The 18,485-nt window shown below is 46.4% G+C and overlaps 2 protein-coding genes across 3 annotated transcripts in view; both read right to left on the reverse strand.

Moving 5' to 3' along the window:
- Nucleotides 1-18,218, reverse strand: part of LOC122933675 (gastrula zinc finger protein XlCGF57.1-like) — a 376,277-nt gene extending 358,059 nt beyond the window's left edge. Inside the window, exon 1 of the mRNA XM_044288622.1 lies at nt 18,170-18,218. The gene's annotated coding sequence lies outside the window, so the exon portion shown is untranslated. The remainder of the gene's footprint in view (nt 1-18,169) is intronic.
- Nucleotides 1-18,285, reverse strand: part of LOC122933673 (gastrula zinc finger protein XlCGF26.1-like) — a 284,426-nt gene extending 266,141 nt beyond the window's left edge. For both annotated transcript variants that reach the window (XM_044288614.1, XM_044288613.1), the window contains exon 1: nt 18,170-18,285. The gene's annotated coding sequence lies outside the window, so the exon portion shown is untranslated. The remainder of the gene's footprint in view (nt 1-18,169) is intronic.
- Between the last annotated feature and the right edge of the window lie 200 nt (nt 18,286-18,485).

Genomic DNA, 18,485 nt, shown 5'->3' on the forward strand with positions numbered 1-18,485 from the left:
TGTGAGTATTTGCTCTGGTAGGCAGGGTAAGCGGACGCAGTACAGAGGCAAAACAAGTTCGTAAATCAAAATGTCAATGTTTATTCACACAAAAGGCAAAAGAAAAACGACTCATTACAGTCTTGGTGTTAATTCACACAATGAAAAGTCCATAGAACAGACACGTCTTTAAGTGCGCCATTTCAGGATGGCAAGGCGGCACGCAATCCGCTGCCCCCCTCCCTCATTTTCAGGATGGCCAAGCAGTAAGCAGAGTGTCAGCATACAGCTGACACTTTGCTTGAAATGGCCGACATTGGTGCTGGCACCGATGGCAGCCGTTTAACCCCTTCCATGCTGCAGTCCATAGGGACCGCTGTATGGAAAGGGTTAACAGGGAGGGAGCGCCCTCCCTCTCCCATTGGGCGCTGATGTGCCGATGCAGCAACCTATGGGTTCACAGAGGGAGGGGGCTCCCTCCCCCATCAAGCACTGCGCTGTTGTGGAAGCGTCCGATGGTTACCATGGCAAACGGAAAAAGTGTAAAGTCACAATACACTGCAGTACACTGTATAGCGTACTGCAGTGCATTATAGAGGCATCAGACCCGCTGGATCTTCAAGAGCCAAGTGGGTCTGGGTCAAATAAATGTAAAAAAAAAAGTGAAAAGAAAAAATGAATTTCTTCTTATAGCTGCACATTAATAAAAAAAAAAAATATATATATATATATATATATATATATATATATACACACACACTACACATGTTTCATGTCACCGCGTCCGTAATGACCTGATCTATGAAAGGCTTATGTTAGTTTCCCCGCACGGTGAACGCCATCAAAACAAAAAAGAAAAACTATGATGGAATTGAAATTTTGCCCACCTCACTTCCCAAGAAAAGGTATTAAAAGAGATCAAAAATGCGCGCAGTGAGCTCCGCTCCGCTCCGCAAGTCGAGCTAACCCTGATCTTAGCGCCTTTTACCGGGCTCCACTAAGCCTTGAAACGAATGCAAGGGACCCCGAAGATGACCCGCACCAAGGGGAGACCTAAATTACCGGATACTCCAGCTCCCTCACAGACTTTACCAGAGCTATTCCGGCAGACCAGGCAAACTCACAGCAGTGAGAGGTATACTTTGGTTGCAATTTTATTTTTTGCAGGTGATATGCGACAGAACGCGTTTTCGGCTATATTAGCCTTCATCAGACACATTGCCGCTGGAGATGAGAGGGAAAGACACACAAGTAGATCAGGTGCTGTCAGCACCTCAAACCACTGGTGCTGACAGCACCTGATCTACTTGTGTGTCTTTCCCTCTCATCTCCAGCGGCAATGTGTCTGATGAAGGCTAATATAGCCGAAAACGCGTTCTGTCGCATATCACCTGCAAAAAAAGACATTAATGCCCATGAGACCCAGCTGACAGCCTTGGAACTTAAAATAGAAGACCTTGAAAACATGTCCTGGAGAGGAAATTTGCGGGTCAGAGGACTCCCTGAGTTGTATCTTGATATACAGTCCACCCTATCCACCCGGTTTGCAACTTTAATGCCACAAACGGAGTTAAGTCTCCTGAAGATGGACCGGGTTCACAGAGCTCTGGGGAGATCTCGCAACTCGGATCTCCCAAGAGATATAATCCTCAAGTTCCATCACCCAGAAATGAGGGATACATTTTTAGCTGCAACAAGAGGACTTTCTAATTTACCTGGACTACCTGCTTCTGTCCACCTCTACGCAGACTTAGCTCCTTCCACGCTCTGAAGGCGAAGAGAGATGAGGCCAGTCACACAAGCCTTGCAGAAAGCGCAAATAAGGTACAGATGGGGATTCCCCTTCAACTTAACTTTTCAATTGAATTCCCGCTTTCATACGGTCCACTGACCGTCAGAGGGACTTGAGGCATTACAACGTGCAGGGATCCCCTGCGAACACCAAACTTCGTCATCCTCTCCGCCAATGCCGCAACGACCAGCTAGAGTTTGGACCAAAGTTCCTGCAGCTTCTAATGGTCTGAACAGATCAAAGATCACCTGAATCATCGGTACTTTCTACATTATATCCAGTGTGGTAATGGTGTCGTTCAACTCTATTATAATCCGTATTTAAAGGGTTTCTTGTAATATGTCCTAGAAATGTTTATAGGGCCAGTTCTATTATTACAGGGAATCGACAACGCGGATTTTCATGTTGACCTCAATCCTGGGTTTATGTGTTAATGTATTGTTGGCTATTGTATGGCTAATTCTCTCCTCACCTATCCCATCTACAACTGTTATTTGTTCTGGGTTTAACAGCTCATTATATCATTTTATGTATACTTCTGTCCTTTCAATGTTCATCTGTATTGTTGTTTTTTTCTTGTAGAATATGCTTATGACCAACACCAGGAGTAATGTGGCAGATTGGAACATTGGGTTGGAGGCGGGCCTAAGAACAGATGACGTCTGGCGTTTTCTCAATAGTAAGAGTATGCTCCCACATCTTCACCATGTGTAAACTATTATCTCATAATATGAAAGGTTTAAATTCCCCCAGAAAGAGAAAGACAGCTTTTTCTATATTTCTTAAACACATGCCAGACGTCATATGTTTGCAGGAAACGCATTTTATCCCTACCTCCCACCCAAAATACTTCCATCCACAGTATATAAACTTTTATTAATCTACTTTTACATCAAAATGCAGAGGGGTGATTACCCTGTTGAGAAACTATTTTCCTTTAACTGTCACTCAGTCATATATTGATCCAAATGGAACATATGTTATTATTGTGGGGACTTACAGGGAGGAATCCTTATGTTTGATTAACGCTTACGCTCCTACTGATGACCCCATTACCTTTTTTGAAAGCATGAACGGGGTAATTGAACCACATTTAATCCACAAATTAATTTGGTGTGGGGACTTCAACTTTGTTTTTCATCCTGTACTAGATCGTTCAGCTCCCCCCACAACCCCACGTCCTATAGCTCAGGTAAACAAGATTAAACGCGTCCTACAATCACTCTCCTTAGCTGATACTTGGAGGGAACACAACAGCCCACAAAGAAGTTATATATATTACTCGTCAGCTCATCAATTGTACTCCGTATTGACATGATTCTAGCATCCACAAATCTCCTCCACTATTTGTCTTACTCCAGACATGTTGTGTCTTCATGGTCAGACCATGATATGGTCATCTCTGATTTTACAGCTCCCAATCAAGGTTGCACTCCGTTCTCTTGGAGGCTAAATGAGTCCCTCCTGACTCATCCTGCCTTGCTCACCCAACTCCAGGACGACCTCTCAAACTTCTTCACAGATAATACAACCTCTGAAGTTGACCCAATTATATTGTGGTTAACCCATAAAGCATACATGAGGGGTAAATTGATAAGTGTAGCCTCCAGACAAAAACGGGAACGAACCCAGGCCCAGGTTGGCCTAGAAACCAAATTGAGTAAGTTAGTATGGGCCCATCAACGAACCCCGCTGTTGTATCTCCTTAAAGCTATAATAGATGTTAAACAGCAACTAAATATGATTCTCACTAATAATACGGAAAAATCCCTCCACTAGACAGGCTCCTTCTATTATAGATGCGCCAACAAACCAGACAAACTACTAGCTAGCCAACTCAAAGCTAAACAACGGATTAACCGCATTTTCTAAATACGTACGCGATCAGGTCAAATCACCTCTAACCTGGATACAATCTATAAAACATTTCAAAAATACTACAAACAACTCTATTCTGCCCCTAGAGAAGACTCTGGATTACAGGAGAATGATTTCCTATCGTCAATACATATACCAGTATTGACCTCAGAATCTCAGTCAGAATTAAGTAAACCAGTGTCAGTGGAGGAAGTGGAACACACCATTAAGTCCCAAAAATTAGAAAAAGCCCCAGGCCCAGATGATTACTCTGCTCTTTACTATAAAAAATTTGCCCCCTTGCTTATCCCCCATATTACAAATTACTGCAACCAATTGATGCACGGATCTGCGCCCCTAGAGGAATTCCTTAAGGCCACAATTACGGTTATTCCCAAGCCTAACAAAGACCCTTTACTCCCATCTAACTATAGGCGAATATCATTACTAAATATAGACAACAAACTTTTTACCTCTATTTTAGCAAGTCGGCTCAATAGACTACTCTCAGATCTTATCCACAAAGATCAGGTTGGATTTATACCGGGAAGAGAGGCACCTGACAATATTAGAAAAATCTTGAACATCATACAAATCTCTAATAAAACTAAGACTCCACTAGCACTACTGGCCCTGGATATTGAGAAGGCTTTTGACACTGTCACGTGGCCTTACCTCTACAAAGTCCTCTCAACTATGGGAATTAGAGGACCCTTTCTGATGGCTATTCAAGCACTCTATTCCAAACCAGAAGCCTGTCTTAAACTTCCTACCACACTGGCCTCTCCTATTCCAATTAGAAGAGGAACGAGGCAGGGATGCCCACTTTCTCCAGCATTATTTTCATTAGCTATTGAGCCACTAGCAATCCACATAAGGTCCCACATTGACATCAAAGGATTATCGGTTGGGGAACCAAATTAAAATTGAGTCTCTTTGCAGATGACTTACTATTATCAATTACCAATCCCATCATCTCCTTCCCTTCCATCTTAAAACTACTAGACTGCTTTACTAAAACCTCGGGCCTCTCAATAAATCATATCAAGTCTGCCCTGCTTCTATGTAACATCACCACTACAACCAGATCACTATTACTACAAAAATTCCCTTTCCAATATAAACCTCAATACATCTCTTACCTGGGGGTATTACTACCAAATATACTTGGTGAGGTTTATAAAACGAACTACTTACCAATGTACCGAAAGATACGTCAAGATTTGAGTTCCTGGCAATCTTTGCAGACCTCATGGGTGGGCAGGATAAATATTATCAGAATGGTAATCCTCCCGAGACTCCTTTATTTGTTTAGGGCTCTACCGGTACCAATTCCCATAAAGGATCCGAGATACATTCAGAAAAATTAGCTTAGGTTCATTTCGGCAAACAAGCGTCAACGTATTTCTAAAGTAACCATGTGCAGACACAAGTCGCAAGGAGGACTATCAGGCCCAAATGTTCCTAACTCACTTGGACCCACAAACACACCCTCTTTGGATTGCAATAGAACACTCCAATATTACGCCCCTATACTTGGAAAGCCCTGATTTGGAATACTGACCCTATTCCCCACACCATACGCACTAATTCCCTTCTGTCATACTACTCATTGATACTTTGGAGATCGGTCAGATTCAAATTTACACTACAATCCAAACCTTCTCCTTGGTGCATTTTTTAGGAAATTCTGCATTCCCCCCAGGCCTCCAACATTCCAACTTTACTTGGTGGTTATCCAACCGTCTTTGTATATTACACAGATTCTTAATTAGAGGTAAACTGATCTCCCTTGCAGACTTTAAAGAAAAATACTCACCTCCTGTCAGGGAATACTTTAATATGAACCAAGTGTTTTCTTTCATAAGAGCTATACAAACACCTGATCGAACTGTAGAATTTACCCCGTTTGAACGTTCTATTACTTACTCACTATATAGACAAGGATTGTTGTCTACGATACATGGAGCACTCAATACTAATACTCATCTTCTAGATGGTATCAACGTTCCCAGACCCTTACGAAAGGATTGTGGCAAGTTACACTAGCGGAGTCATCAATTAAGATTCTCCACAGAAAATACATGGTCCCTGCCCAACTTCACCGTATATACCCAGAAGTATCTTCTAGATGCTTTAGGGGTTGTAATGATGAAGGGTCAATGCTACATATCTGGTGGTCATGCCCTATTGTCAAACGCTTTTGGGCTCAAATAACAATCTGGATATCATCAGTACTAGATTGTAACTATCCATTGACATTACCTTTATGTCTTCTAGGGGATAAACCCTACTGGTTGACCTATGCCAGATTCAAACTATCCCAATTCATACTACTAGCAGCCAGAATCCACATTGCTTTTAAATGACGCTCTAAATCGCTCAACTTCCAAGCAGTACTGGACAGGATTAATAAAATTCTCCTATGTGAAAAGATGTCAGCTATTCGCACTGACACATTCTCTACCTTTGAAAGGGTGCGGGAACCTTGGCTGTCTTCCTCCCATTCCTCAGATTTACGTTATAGTATTTCTCTATAAGTCAAGTCTCAATATCATGATCTATTGCAGCTCTGATTAAAGGAAACCTGTCACCATGATATTGTGCATAGAGCTGGGGACATGGGCTGCTAGATGGCCGCTAGCACATCTGCAGTACCCAGGTCCCATAGCTCTCTGCGCTTTTATTGTGTTAAAAAAAAAAGTTTTGATCCATATGCAAATTACCTGATATGAGTCCTGTAGCCGGAGAGGAGTCAAGCGGAAAGGAGCCCAGCACCGCCCCGCGTCCTCCGAATCTCCTCCTTGCTGGCTGACATCACAGAGCTGGAGCGCCGAAATCTTGCGATGCGCGAGCTAGCGCATGCGCAGTGTCGGCATCATGTTCATTCCCTGTACTGGCATCAGCACAGGGAACGAACTACGCATGCGCTAGCTCGCGCATCGCAAGATTTCGGCGCTCCAGCTCTGTGACGTCAGCCAGCAAGGAGGAGATTCGGAGGACGCAGGGCGGTGCTGGGCTCCTTTCCGCTTGACTCATCTCCGGTAATTTGCATATCAATCAAAACGTTTTTTTTTAACACAATAAGGCTACTTTCACACTTGCGTTCCGAGCGGATCCGTCTGCATTATATTGTTAAAATATTTCTAAGTGTGAAAATAGCCTCAGACGGATCCGTCCAGACTTTCAATGTAAAGTCAATGGGGGGACGGATCCGTTTGAAGATTGAGCCATAGTGTCTCATCTTCAAACGGATCCGTCCCCATTGACTTACATTGTAAGTCTGGACGGATCCGCTCGCCTCCGCACGGCCAGACGGACACCCGAATGCTGCAAGCAGCGTTCAGGTGTCCGCCTGCTGAGCGGAGCGGAGGCTGAACGCTGCCAGACTGATGCATTCTGAGCGGATCCGCGTCCACTCAGAATGCATTAGTGCTGGACGGAAGTGTTCGGGTCCGCTTGTGAGCCCCTTCAAACGGAGCTCACAAGCGGACACCCGAACGCTAGTGTGAAAGTAGCCTAAAAGCGCAGAGAGCTATGGGACCTGGGTATTTATTGCAGATGTGCTAGTGGCCATCTAGCAGCCCATGTCCCCAGCTCTATGCGCAAAATCATGGTGACAGGTTTCCTTTAATGTTTTTATTCCTCATGTTAGGAAGTAGATCACTGTTATTTTAATGTATGGAAAAATGTGATCACTAATATGCATACCTCCAAGAAATGTAATTGTTCTATATAACATACCCGCTAATTACCACTGTAAGTTTTTTTTTTTGCTTACTTATACTGATAAACCAATAAATGTTCTTTGAAACATAAAAGTGATCAAAAAAGTCGCATGTACCCTAAAATGGTGCCGATCAAACTGTCACCTCCTCCCGCAAAAAATGAGCCCCTACATGAGACAATCGCCCAAAAAAATAAAATAAAAAATATTGCTCTCAGACTATGGAGACACTAAAACATGTTTTTTTTTTTTCTAAAATGCTTTTATTGTGTTAAAGTGAAATAAAAAATAAATAAGTAGACATATTAGGTATTGCTGAGTCTGTAACAACCTGCTCTATAAAAATATCACATGACCTAACCCCTTGGCCGAACACCATAAAAAAACAGAAACTGCCAAAAAAGAACTTTTTTGCCACCTTACATCACAAAAAGTGTAATAGCAAGTGATCAAAAATTCATATGAGCACTAAAATAGTACCAATCAAACCATCATCTCATACCGAAAAAAATTAGCCCCTACATAAGACAGTCGCCCAAAAAAAATATGGCTTTCAGAATATGGATACACTAAAAAAATCATTCAAAAATGCTTTATCATATAAAACTGAAACAAACAACCAAAAAAAGTCATATTTGGTATTGTCGCGTCCGTAACAACCTTCTCTATAAAAATACCACATGACCTAACCTGTCAGATGAACATTGTAAATAACAAAAAATAAAAACCGTGACACAACAGCTATTTTTTGTTACCTTGCCTCACAAAAAGTGTAATATAGAACAACCAAAAATCATATGTACCCTAAAATAGTACCAACAAAACTGCTACCTTAGGGTACTTTAACACTTGCGGCAGAGGATTTCAGCAGGTTCTACTGTAGGGGTGCATCAGGGGTCTTCAAATGTGACATAGCAGCTCAAAATTATCCCAGTGAAATCTGCCTTCCCAAAACCATATGGCATTCCTTTCCTTCTGCGCCCTGTCGTGTGCCCGTACAGCAGTTTACAACCACATATGGAGTGTTTCTGTAAACTACAGAATCAGGGCAATAAATATTGAGTTTAATTTGGCTGTTAACCGTTGCTTTGTTAGCCTAAAAAAATTATTAAAATGGAAAATCGGACAAAAAAGCGAAATTCAGAAATTTTATTTGAATACCTTGAGGGGTGTAGTTTCTAAAATGGGGTCATTTTTGTGTGGTTTCTATTATGTAAGCCTCACAAAGTGACTCCAGACCAAAAATGGTCCTTAAAAAGTGGGTTTTGGAAATTTTCTGAAAGCTTTCTAACGTTTTGTTTACTCTAAACAATTTCTTTTTATTCTGAAAACAATTTGTTTTTATTTTTATACCACTGTGGGACTTTAACTTTTGGGGGTCTGATCCCCTAGGTTGGGTCTTATAATCTTCCGTGCTGGCAGGCTCTGAGGCCTGTGTAAGACATCAGGCTGCCTTCCCAGCCATCTGGTCCCCGTCACCGCAGCATGAAAGCCGCAAACCAAAAAGAGGACACTGTCAGCGTTGACCGAGGCATAGAAGGGGTTAATACATCAGCATCAGTGTATTCACTGATACTGGAGTATACAGCAGGATCTGGGCTGTCAGCTGGGTCTGTGCCACTGATCGGGAGGGTGCAGATACTGCACCCCCCCATCACCAGGACGTAGCTGTATGGCACGTTATGTCACGCTGCGCTGTAAATGTACGCCACTGGTCGAGAAGAGGTTAAAATATAATTTTTATTAGCAATGCAGCCATATACGAACATGTATGCTGGTCAGTGGCCCAAAGTCATTTAACCCTTTAAATCACACTCCTGCCCACTTTGATGCCGTGTGTCAGTCATTTCTGTGGTCATACCGCGTTCAGCTGATTTCCCCTCAGGACCGCTCAGCGCAATTTATTTTATTCATTAACAAAACACGAAAAATACAAATTATGATAATAAGAAACTAATGAATAAGAAACCTTCAGCCGCGTCCATCGCACAGTACAGGAATAATTCCGCCATATAGCACATAAAGAACGGCTGCGGTGCAGTATAAGGCGGGGTTCACACGTGACGGGTCAGCTGCAGATTTACTTTACGGATTTCTGTGCGGTAAATCTGCAGCGTTGTACAGAACCAGCAAAGGGAATGAGCTTTTAGTAATTCTCAGTCACACGTCGGGCGGTCACTTCCACAACCCCATAAAGGAGGACATTGTACCAGGGACAGTGGCACATAATACTTCAATACTACAGCATGCCCGATACTACAATACATACTTGTAGCAGTAATTACACTGTGCCACCGCTCCACAGGAGACAACGTGCGGTGTACTGACGAGGAAGCGGCGCTCACACTGGAGCATCATCTCCTCTTCCAACCGCTGATAGTCGGGGCTGCCGGGTATCAGATCCCGCCGATCAGATACTGATGACCGATCCTGACAACCGCTTATCAATATAAACGGCCGACAACACCTATAACTGCCTCTGGGGAACTGGAGAAAACCCCACCAAAAACTGACATGCTAAGAATTTATAAATCTGCACGGCCGGTCAATATCCACATAGAGAAAAGAGCCCAATATAGATGAGATCGGTCTAATCTCATACACTGCTGGTTCTGGATTACACTCGGGCTGGGCTTCTCCACATGGAAAACCGTATGGAATCAGCTGTGGATTATACACGGAAAAACCGGAGCGCGAGCGAAATACAGGACAGTTTGGGTTTCCACAAAAGCTTTGATTATGTCCTTCATGTATATACAGAAGATGTGCAACCAGCTGTACATATATAATTATATACCGGGGATACCCAGGTTATACCAGCATAGTCTATACTATAATACACAGGAGGATGACTATGTATATACCTGCGCTGTACATATAGATTACACTCAGATAGACCCAGGTTATACCAGCATAGTATATACTATAATACACAGGAGGATGACTATGTATATACCTGCGCTGTACATATAGATTACACTCAGATAGACCCCAGGTTATACCAGCACAGTATATACTATAATACACAGGAGGATGACTATGTATATACCTGCGCTGTACATATAGATTACACTCAGATAGACCCAGGTTATACCAGCACAGTATATACTATAATACACAGGAGGATGACTATGTATATACCTGCGCTGTACATATAGATTACACTCAGATAGACCCAGGTTATACCAGCATAGTCTATACTATAATACACAGGAGATGACTATGTATATACCTGCGCTGTACATATAGATTACACTCAGATAGACCCAGGTTATACCAGCATAGTATATACTATAATACACAGGAGGATGACTATGTATATACCTGCGCTGTACATATAGATTACACTCAGATAGACCCAGGTTATACCAGCACAGTATATACTATAATACACAGGAGGATGACTATGTATATACCTGCGCTGTACATATAGATTACACTCAGATAGACCCAGGTTATACCAGCACAGTATATACTATAATACACAGGAGGATGACTATGTATATACCTGCGCTGTACATATAGATTACACTCAGATAGACCCAGGTTTTACAGCAAGACACGGAGGCTCCTATTGCTATCTCCTTCTTTACTGTCCACCAATAGCAGCAAAGAAAAATTTTTACATCACATAACGTAACCATAGCAACATCACCCTCCCCTCACAGTCCATATAACAGACGGCTCCTCCTCTCAATCCTCCTCTTTCTTTGCTGCTGCCACCAAGATAAGTACATGTTTTTTATGGCAGCTCATTTATGTTTAATCTAATTGTGCCTGTTCTATAGATTTGGCTTATTTTAACGTGTTTGGGATTTTCTGCACGTTCCCTGTGCAGTTATTGTGTTGTGGCCTCTTGAGGGTTTTCTTACCCTGGGGCCGTTTTATTTCTGGGGGTATTTACCCTATTTATCTTATTTATCGTGTATGGATTGATCCTTTGGTCTCCCCCTCTTTTGTGCCGCTTGCGGTGTCTCCGTTCTCCCTCTGTCCCCCTTCCAGTGGATTTTTACCTGTTCGGGCGCTTCGTTCCCGCGCTACCGTCTTCTCTATGGCCGCGAGATCTCGCGAGATCTCGGCGGCCATCTTGGTACCCCTTTTCGGCCGCCTCCCGCTTGTTCTCGTGGGATTTCGGCGGCCATTTTGGTTTTAGTCAGTGCTTGCCGCCGGGTCTCGCGAGACTTCGGCGGCCATTTTCTTTCATCGCTTTCCTCCGGCTGTGCGGTCGCATCGTTCCGGAGCTCCGGTTTGACGGGTGACTAACCCTACTTCCTTGCCCTGCTGTCGGCCCATTAGCTTACCTACACTCAGCTTCTTGCCCCTGCTCCCTCCTAGACCCTGAGGCTAGTTAGCGGTCCCCTGCATGTTACCCTATATATATTACTACATCCCTACCATGCCGCTCTCAGACCCTACCCCTGAGGCTGCAGCTCCTTCATCCCCTGTGAGGGATATTCAGATTATGGATGACACCCAGGCAGTAGCGCTGCAGCGCTCTGTCTCTGCCGCAATTTCTGCTGCGATGGACTCAATGTCCTCTGTGCTGTCGCAGTCGATAGCACAGGCACTGGCTGGCCACCCTGCTTCAGGGCCTGTGCTGCCTGCGGCTCCTTTAGCTCAGCAACCTCCAGTTATGAACCCTCCTGTGCCACAGGACCAATTGACTGGTGCGCCTCCGGCCACCCATGAACACGCGCATAGATCGCGTAAAAGGGCCTATCCACGCCAGGCAGAACGGGCGCGGTCTTGGAAAAGCGCTAGAGCGCAATTGATGAGTGATTCTGACGCCGAACTTGGGTCAGATGAGGAGGCATTTGCTGGAGCTAGTGCAGGTTCAGAGGAAGAGGCTCATTCGGGGCCCAGTAACGCCCCTTGCCCCACCCCTTCTACTTCCCAAGTGAAGGATGCCTCTTCTGTAGCCGTTCCTGCATCTTCCCTTATTGACCCGTTGGGAGAACCCATGTTTGACCCTGACGTCCTCCACCATCCCAGATCGGCGGAATGGCTTCCTGCAGATCATGTGGGGAAATATCTGGAGTATTGGGTCCGCCGCCCCCTTAGTAAGGAGGCGCGCAATAAGATGAGGGCTGAATGCCCCAGGCCTATCGTGCCTAACAAGGTGTGTGACACACCCGTGGTTGACCCCAAAGTCACCCAATTTCTGGCCAAGTCGGGCTGGAACCCCCGCAAGGGTCTGGACTCAGCTCTCCGTAGCTGTCCAGGATAAGCTCCTGGATATCTTTGGTCCCCTGGCCAAGTTGTTTGAATTGGCGGAGAGCGCCAGATCGGATGGGTCCCAGATTGACCCGGAAGAGATGAGGGGCTGGGTTCAGCGTGCGATCTGCATCGCTGGGAATACCAACACTTCTCTATCAATAGAGAGACGCAAGTCCATCCTTTTAAGGTGGATCCCAAATTGGCCAACCTGGCTCTTACTGAGTCCGGCGCAGACGCCCAGGGTCATCTGTTCGGCGACTCCTTTATTAAGGATCTGAGCCGCTTCGTAGGTGCTTTTACGGCCCTAGATAAGGCCCAGTCCTCCATTAGGAGAGTGTTTCAGGGACGGGTCTCCACCAGGGCCGGCAGTACTAGGGGCCGTCTGTCCGGCCGTTCCAATTTCCAAGCCCGTAATGCGGGCAGAGGCTCCTACCATCAACGTCCCGCATTTCAGGAACAGAAGTTCCCATCCCCCTTCTTCCCGGCCAGAGGTGGACAATGGCGTGGCAGATCCTATCGAGGAAATCAATCTTCACGACGCCCTTACGGTAAGTCCTCCCCCCTCGGGGGATTCTTTGGATCATTGCATAGGGGGCAGACTCCGTCGTTTTTCCCCCGCTTGGGCGGAGATAACGTCCGACCCTTGGGTGTTGTCCACGGTGGAAGGTTTCCACGTGGAACTGGTGGGCTCTCCAGACCTCATTGCCCCACCTCCCACCTCCCGTTTCTCCCACCCCGGCACCGCCCAGGTGGATCTGGAGCTCCTTTCCCTCTACCACAAGCAGGCCATCGAAAGGGCCCCGCGGGGTTCACGGGGGGTGCTCAGCTCCATGTTCTTGGTCCAGAAGAAGGGGGGTCAGATGCGCCCGGTCATCAACCTGCGGGCTCTGAATGCGATTGTCCGATATCGCCACTTCAAGATGGAGGGCATCCATCTACTTCGGGATCTTCTCCTGCCGGGCGACTGGTTTGTGAAGCTGGACCTCAAGGACGCTTACTTGACGGTTCCTATTGCCGCTCCTTCCAGGGACTTACTGCGTTTCCTGTGGAACGGGGAGATCTGGCGATTCACGTGTCTCCCGTTTGGCCTGTCCTCGGCCCCGTGGTGTTTTACGAAGTTGATGCGTCCGGTAGTGGCATGGCTCCGCAGTCGCGGGGTCCGCCTCATAATCTACCTGGACGACATGCTTCTCATGCATCAATCGGCCCCGACCTTACTGGTCCACCTGCGCTGGACGACGGACCTGCTCTCCCGTCTTGGGTTCCTGATCAACCACGAGAAATCGTGTTTGACCCCGTCTCAGAGGATGGAGTTCTTGGGCTTTACGGTGGACTCCGTACTGACCTCCCTCTCTCTACCCACGTCGAAATTAGTCTCCATTCGCAAGGAACTCAGACGTGCCCTCGCCATACCGCAATTATCCCTCCGCCATTTGGCCAGGATCATCGGCCTCCTTGCCTCCTCGATCCAAGCGGTGTTTCCGGCCCCTCTTCATTACAGGGCTCTTCAACGGTTGAAGATCGCGCACCTCCGTGCTGGCGCTTCCTTCGCAGACACTCTGATCCTGGACCCAGAATCAAGGGAGGAGCTCGTGTGGTGGATCGACAACCTGAGGGCGTGGAACGGCAGGGCGATTTTCGGTCTCCAGCCAGAACTCACGATCGAGTCAGACGCCAGTCTCCACGGCTGGGGGGCCCACTGCAATGGAATCTCCACAGGCGGTCGGTGGTCTGTGGACGAGACTCGGATGCATATCAACGCGTTGGAGCTCCTGGCCGGTTCGTTTGCCATTCGGAGTTTCACCAGTGGTATGGCTCACGCGTGCATTCGTTTGCGGATGGACAATGTCTCTGCAGTGCGATACATCAACCGATTGGGAGGAACACGCTCGGCGACTTTGGCCCGGTTGGCGAAGGACTTCTGGTCGTTTTGTCTCTCCCGGGAGGTCATGGTTCAGGCGGAATATCTCCCTGGCCTTCACAACGGCCGAGCCGATTGGGGCTCTCGCTACCTGAAGGACAGCAGCGATTGGATGCTGGCGCCAGAGACCTTCTCCGTGTTGTCCGGATACTGGGGTCCGTTTGGGATCGACCTGTTTGCCTCACGCCTCAATACCCAACTCCCGCGTTTTTTCAGCTGGCGTCCGGATCCGGCGGCGGAGGCAGTGGACGCGTTTCTCCAGTCCTGGTCCGGGTTCCTGATGTACGCATTCCCCCCGTTCGCGATGATCCCGAGGATGCTGTTGCAGGTGCGTCGTCAGCTGGCCGAGTTGGTGGTGGTGGTCCCCTTTTGGGGGACTCAGGCTTGGTTCCCGTCTCTCCTGGGTCTCCTGATCGATGTTCCTCTTCTTCTTCCGACTCGGGCGGATCTCCTCCAGGACCCTCAGGGTTTTCACCACCCTCTTCTGTCGGACGGGTCCCTGCGCCTGGTGGCATGCCGAATCTCAGGACGCCTGGAGAGGTCGTCGATATTTCTGAAGCAACTAGACGCCTTTTGGACAACGCGTGGGCTCCCGGCACCAGAAAATCTTATCGGGCAGCCTGGCGATCTTGGGCTGTTTGGTGCGTGGAACGGGACTTGGATCCCGTTTCGGCCCCTGTGATTCATCTTTTGGACTTTCTTACTTCTCTTTTCGAGGCGGGGAAGGCCTATCGGACGATTAATTTGTTCAGGTCCGCGATTTCGTCCACGCATCAGGGTTTTGAGGGCGTCCCTGCGGGACAGCATCCTTCTGTGTGCCGTTTGCTTCGCGGTTCCCGCATGTCTCGTCCTCCCCGGCCTCGCTTCACCACGACCTGGGACGTGTCGGTCGTCTTGTCCTTTTTGTCCAACTGGCCTGGTAACCCTGATCTCACTTTGAGGCAGTTGTCGGCCAAGTTATTGGTTCTTTTTTGCCTTATTTCCTGCAAGCGGGTCTCCGATGTTCGAGCGCTTGATCACGACGCCAGGTCCTTTACTCCGGAGGGGGTCACCTTCAATATTTCCAGACGTACGAAGACCAACATTAGGTCGGTGTCTTATCCGTCTTTTCCTTCTTCGCCGGCTCTTTGCCCGGTGGCTTGTTTGAAGGAGTACGAGTCCCGGACGCGTGCTTACCGGTCGTCTTCAGTTCCTCAGCTTTTCTTGTCCATTCGGCATCCGTTTGGTCCTGTCTCCAGCCCTACTTTGGCTCGCTGGATGAAGTGGGTTATGTCGTTAGCAGGAATTGATACTTCCATATTTACTGCTCATTCCGCTAGAGGCGCGTCGGCTACCGCTTTGGCTGTTTCGGGTGCTCGTTTGGAGGATATCCTACGTCTGGCGGACTGGTCTTCGGCGTCAACATTCAGGGAGTATTATTTTAGACCGCCTCCACATTTGTTTTCTGCTGTTATTGCTCAACTTTAAACTTAGCAATAGGAGCCTCCGTGTCTTGCTGTAAAACTAGGTGATTTTCCTAGTCTATGACGGAAAGTCATGGTTTTATTAAAGACACGGAGGCGAGTATTGCCCGCCCTGGGTTTCCCTCCCTTACTATGTATTTCTGTGGTTTGCAGTATGATTTGCATGCTATGTATGCTGTGTCGACTCGAGATGTTTACTCTGGCAGGATCGCGTTTGACTTGCGATGTTTTATTCTGCCCATTACTTAACCTGTTTATTGCTTTCAGGAGGAAGTTGATTTGCTTCGGGTCTCCATTGACCTGTTCCAGTTATAGCCATGTTGGCTTTCGTTGACAAGAAGATCCGGTGCTCCGAGTTGCTGGTTTTCGTTGGGATGTTCCGGTGGTTCCGTGCTGGTCGTTTCCCGTTTCCAGGTTCCGGTTTCGTGTTCGGTGGTTCCGGTCATGGTGTCAGGCTCGTAAAGAAAGAGGAGGATTGAGAGGAGGAGCCGTCTGTTATATGGACTGTGAGGGGAGGGTGATGTTGCTATGGTTACGTTATGTGATGTAAAAATTTTTCTTTGCTGCTATTGGTGGACAGTAAAGAAGGAGATAGCAATACTCGCCTCCGTGTCTTTAATAAAACCATGACTTTCCGTCATAGACTAGGAAAATCACCTAGTTATACCAGCATAGTCTATACTATAATACACAGGAAGATGACTATGTATATACCTGCGCTGTACATATAGATTACACTCAGATAGACCCAGGTTATACCAGCATAGTCTATACTATAATACACAGGAGGATGACTATGTATATACCTGCACTGTACATATAGATTACACTCAGATAGACCCAGGTTATACCAGCATAGTATATACTATAATACACAGGAGGATGACTATGTATATACCTGCGCTGTACATATAGATTACACTCAGATAGACCCAGGTTATACCAGCATAGTCTATACTATAATACACAGGAAGATGACTATGTATATACCTGCGCTGTACATATAGATTACACTCAGATAGACCCAGGTTATACCAGCATAGTATACTATAATACACAGGAGGATGACTATGTATATACCTGCGCTGTACATATAGATTACACTCAGATAGACCCAGGTTATACCAGCATAGTCTATACTATAATACACAGGAGGATGACTATGTATATACCTGCGCTGTACATATAGATTACACTCAGATAGACCCAGGTTATACCAGCATAGTCTATACTATAATACACAGGAAGATGACTATGTATATACCTGCGCTGTACATATAGATTACACTCAGATAGACCCAGGTTATACCAGCACAGTATATACTATAATACACAGGAGGATGACTATGTATATACCTGCACTGTACATATAGATTACACTCAGATAGACCCAGGTTATACCAGCATAGTATATACTATAATACACAGGAGGATGACTATGTATATACCTGCGCTGTACATATAGATTACACTCAGATAGACCCAGGTTATACCAGCACAGTATATAGTATAATACACAGGAGGATGACTATGTATATACCTGCGCTGTACATATAGATTACACTCAGATAGACCCAGGTTATACCAGCATAGTATATACTATATTACACAGGAGGGTGACTATGTATATACCTGCGCTGTACATATAGATTACACTCAGATAGACCCAGGTTATACCAGCACAGTATATACTATAATACACAGAAGGATGACTATGTATATACCTGCGCTGTACATATAGATTACACTCAGATATACCCAGGTTATACCAGCATAGTCTATACTATAATACACAGGAGGATGACTATGTATATACCTGCGCTGTACATATAGATTACACTCAGATAGACCCAGGTGCTGCTCCTGTAGCTCAGTCAGTCCCTGGGCAGCCTAGTGCCTAGTGGGCTGAGTGCTGGCGGAGGCTGACTGTGCCTGGCCGAGAGAGCTGGCGGTGAAGGGGTTAATGCCCCCTCTGCCCCAGTAATCCTGACAGACAATGGCGGTGACTACACACCTACCTGCCCTGCTGGACACATGTACCCACCTAGAATGTATGGGCTTCTGAGAGGATGTAGCCCCGCCCCCAAGTTCTAAAATCTAATGTTCTCCACAAAACCTCCCTGACTGTAAACCTGTCCCTAATCCTGACCCCCACAGGAGACCGCACAGAACATGGAGAGGACGTCCCACAGCCCAACACACAGGACACTTACCTGAACCTCACTTATCACCACCACCTATCTCAGAGTCACATTACGTCACCAAGGTGATCCTGTGTGGGAGGAGTCAGGCTCCAGGCTGTGCTGCTGGAAGAGGTAAAGGACCTGTGATGATGTCATGACCATGTGATCCTGTGTGGGAGGACCTATGTTTCAGACTATGCTCCTAGAGGAGGTAAAGGACCTGTGATGATGTCATGACCATGCGATCTAGTGTGGGAGGAGTCATGCTTCAGACTGCTCCTAAAGGAGGTAAAGGACCTGTGATGATGTCATGACCATGCGATCTAGTGTGGGAGGAGTCATGCTT

Source organism: Bufo gargarizans, chromosome 4, assembly GCF_014858855.1.
Source record: "Bufo gargarizans isolate SCDJY-AF-19 chromosome 4, ASM1485885v1, whole genome shotgun sequence".
Lineage (NCBI taxonomy): Eukaryota > Metazoa > Chordata > Amphibia > Anura > Bufonidae > Bufo > Bufo gargarizans.